Raw genomic sequence first — 4,400 nt, forward strand, 5'->3', positions numbered from 1 at the left:
TGTGTGAGCAACAGGGGGCAGGAGTTCAGGGGGAAACGCGTTCAACATTTTGGAAAGAGCAACTGATTCCACAATACGTGATTTATAATATACAATACATTATGTAAGGAAGGTAATTCCAATACCACCTGGAACAGCACCAGGAAAGTCTTCTGGTCGAGATTGGTTACATGTCCTCCTTTTGTTTTGTTTCTGTCAATGTAAACTTAGATGTATATTTAGACTGTTTTTCTGCTATCGATCTTCATCAGTTAACTTCAATCATTTCTTCATCGAAGCCATCAACCTGTCTGTTAGACCCGATCCCAACTAGGCTGCTTAAAGAAGTTGTTCCCTTAATTGGCACTTCTTTACTGGATATGATTAATCTTTCTTTATTATCAGGATATGTACCACAGTCCTTTAAAGTAGCTGTAATTAAACCCCTTCTTAAAAAGTCTACTCTTGACCCAGGGGTTTTAGCCAACTATAGACCGATTTCTAACCTCCCGTTCCTCTCTAAGATTCTGGAGAAAGTAGTCGCCAAAGAGTTGTGTGACTTTCTACATAACAATAGTTTATTTGAGGATTTTCAGTCAGGATTTAGAGTTCATCATAGCACAGAGACAGCTCTGGTTAAAGTTAATAATGACCTTCTGACTGCTTCTGACAATGGACTTGTCTCTGTACTTGTATTATTAGATCTTAGTGCTGCAATTGACACCATTGACCATGATATTCTTTTACAGAGACTTGAGCATCAAATTGGCATTAAAGGAACTGCCCTAACCCTTAAGTCATACTTATCAGATCGTTCTCAGTTTGTACATGTTAACGATGAATCCTCCATAAATACTAAAGTTAGTCATGGAGTTCCACAAGGTTCTGTACTTGGACCAATACTATTTACTTTATATATGCTCCCTTTAGGCAACATTATTAGGAATCACTCCATTAACTTTCACTGTTATGCAGATGATACGCAGTTATATCTATCAATCAAACCCAATGAAATTAATCAATTATCTAAATTACAAACATGTCTTAAGGACATAAAATCCTGGATGACCTGCAATTTTCTGATGTTAAACTCAGAAAAAACCGAAATTCTTGTTCTTGGCCCCAAAAACCTTAGAGACTCATTGTCTAAAGATATAGTCACTCTAGATGGCATTAACTTGGCCTCTAGCACCACTGTCAGGAATCTTGGAGTTATCTTTGATCAGGATTTGTCATTTCACTCCCACATAAAGCAGACCTCTAGGACTGCCTTCTTTCATTTACGTAATATTAGAAAAATTAGACACATCCTATCACAGACAGATGCAGAAAAACTAATCCATGCATTTGTTACTTCAAGGCTGGATTACTGCAACTCTTTATTATCAGGTTGCCCCAATAAGTCCATTAAAACGCTCCAATTAATTCAGAACGCTGCAGCACGAGTACTGACAGGAACTAGAAAAAGAGATCACATCTCTCCTGTACTAGCTACTCTGCATTGGCTCCCTATAAAATGTAGAATTGAATTTAAAATACTCCTCCTCACCTATAAAGCTCTTCATGGTCAGGCCCCTTCATATCTTAAAGAGCTCATAGTACCCTATTACCCCACTAGAACACTACGTTCTCTGAATGCTGGGCTACTCCACTTCTTCCCCGGAGTTCTTGTGCTTTCTCGTCTCGCAGGTTCTCATGGATCCTGGTGGAGCCTCCTGCCATGGTCCTGCTTGACTGCCATTGCCAATACTGTTGTTGCTGTGCACCTGTCTGTCTGTCTGTCTGTCGCTCTCTCTCTCTCTCTCTCTCTCTCTCTCTCTCTCTCTCTCTCTCACCCCAACTGGTCGAGACAGACGACCACCCACCTAGAGCCGGAGGATCTGTCCTAGGTTTCTGCCTTTTAACAGGCAGTTTTTCCTTGCCCTTGTCGCCAAGTGCTTGCTCATGGTGGTACTGTTGGGTCTCTGTAATTAATGTTAAAGAGTTCGGTCTAGACCTGCTCTATTTGAAAAGTGTCCTGAGATAACTTCTGTTATGAATTGGCGCTATACAAATAAAATTGAATTGAATTGAATTGAATTGAATTGTTTAGTGAACTTTCTCTATCTGTTCTTTGTAGACTGTCTACATGCGGCCCAACGCCACACCTAAAAACACAGCTGGACAGCAGAATAAGAAACAGTGTATAGAATGTATGTATGCTGTGCCTCTCATGAGTTGCCATTACAGTCACAGCTAAGCATCCGTTTTTCTGAAAAATAAATAACCAGTGAAGGTTGAAAAACCTAAATTGCTTAACAACACTGTAATACTCTCTCTATTCTGAAAGTTTTTCCAGAATACTGAAATACTCTTCTAACCGCCTCATGAAAAAATACTGACATGTGTAATTTGTTAAAAAGTGAATGTAAATATCTAAAGGTGGTATTAGAAGTCAGTAAATTGCTGATTTCTCACTGCCAGGCCTTTAGATCTGCCCCTGTTCTGTGGTTTGGGTTTTTGGAAGATTTCCTTTTATGAAAAACTTAGTTCACACTGACGCAAATGTAATGCTAAGTTTAATTTGAGATACATAAATGTATTTCAACACACAAAAAAATACATTTTACATATAATAAACTGTAACTCAAAAGCAGAGTCATGTTTTTAAACCAAATAAAGAAACTGGACAAACATGTTTTCTGTTCTTCACACTGCCATGAATGAGTGATGGTCAGGTATGAATGTAGGTGTGTAAAATGTATGATTCATATCTCTATCCTGTTTGTCCTTTGTCTGGGTGACAACCTGTGTGCTGGCCTAAGAACGTATAAAACAGAAAGCATGTGCAACTGGGGACCCGCTCCCTCAGTGGATCAAAATGGCTCAATCTAAAGCAACAAAAACTTTTTATTATACTAATATTATGTATATGAATATTGTATTCCCAATGGAGCCTCTTAAATATTACACACTGGACATTTTAATGTTGTCTCCACGGCCCTCGAGTGACGAAAAAACCCATTACTGCAGATTTAGACGTTAGTCAGTGAATCCTACCTTCACCCCAGCAAAGAGCGGATATACGGCTAATAACTGGGCTTTATATCTACGTTGTATTTACACTGTAGTTGGCACCACTGCTTTGTAGCATCTGAATACTAGGACTTGCTCAGTTGTCAAGCAACTGTTTATCTAGTTGCAAAAGTCTTACAAAGAGCCATTAATAAGCAACCCCTCTGGTATAAAGGTGTCAGTTAATATTGGTGCTCTTACAATGCTTTTGCCTCTAATGTCAATTCATTAGTTTGGTCTCCGTCTGTCCATCAGATCTATCAGAGTCCATCACCCTGAAACGTCAGAAGCATAGTGTCACTGTCTATAAATATCAAGGTCTGTTTTTGTTGTGAGTTGCCACTACTGCACACATTAAGCCCCTTCTGAACTATTCTGCCTAGATGACCCTGTTAATGGAGGTGTAAATGAGGATTAGAATAATGTAAACTGGTGAACATTAGTATCATCAAACCTCATTAAGATGGAATGTCCTGTAGAGGTCGCTAGAAGGGCCACTATTCACTCAGATGGATTTAGACTAACTTCTGCTTAATGGCTTTTGGGTGAACTTTAAGATACAACATTGTAAAACAAATTGTACAGTTGACGTGTCCATGTTCAGTGTGTGTTTAAATATACATATATGTGTGTAAAAACTCTTGCTCCACAGTATTTTAGTTTTAAGTATTTTATTTACAAAAAAAATGGTAGTCAGATATTGTATTTCAGTGTTTGTTTCTTTGCTTTTCTTTGTTACATTTTCTATTTAATTCCATCTGACATTTCAGTTGCAGATTGGTGAACTCACATCCTCACTATGCCATAACCATCATCAGAATAAACCCATACAGTTATTTGTTCAAAAATACAGAGCTCGCTGTGCAACTATGCAATTAAAACCTATTAGTAAATCAATTATTTTTTTTTCTGCCAGAAGCAAAGATCACCTCCTCACCCCCTCATTTCAGTGTCCAGCTATTGTTCTCTCATGAGTGAGCAGCTCTCCACATTCCTCACTCTTTGGCAGGTGCCAAATCTCAGGCTGCGCCGTGCTGGGAGCCGCTGGGTCAGATACAAGAGGCAGAGATGGAAAATACAGCATCTCTGTAGGGAAGTGCATGGTGTGGGTGTGAATGGGAGAGAAACGGAGAAAGCGTGTCTTGTATATTTAGCAATCTCATATTATTACACTATTTTAATTCTCACGACCAATTGAGGGACAAAAAAGGGTGACCCACGTCCACAACTCTCTGATTTACGCACCACATTTTCGCGTGCGTAACGCATTCCCTGTCTCCAGTGCCAATTTCCCCCTCATGCCACAGACTGGTGAGACACACTGCCATGTTCTGTGACTGCCTTTGTATTTCCCTCACCTATTGCGC

This window comes from Dicentrarchus labrax, unplaced genomic scaffold (genome assembly GCF_905237075.1).
Source record: "Dicentrarchus labrax unplaced genomic scaffold, dlabrax2021, whole genome shotgun sequence".
Taxonomy (NCBI): Eukaryota; Metazoa; Chordata; class Actinopteri; family Moronidae; genus Dicentrarchus; species Dicentrarchus labrax.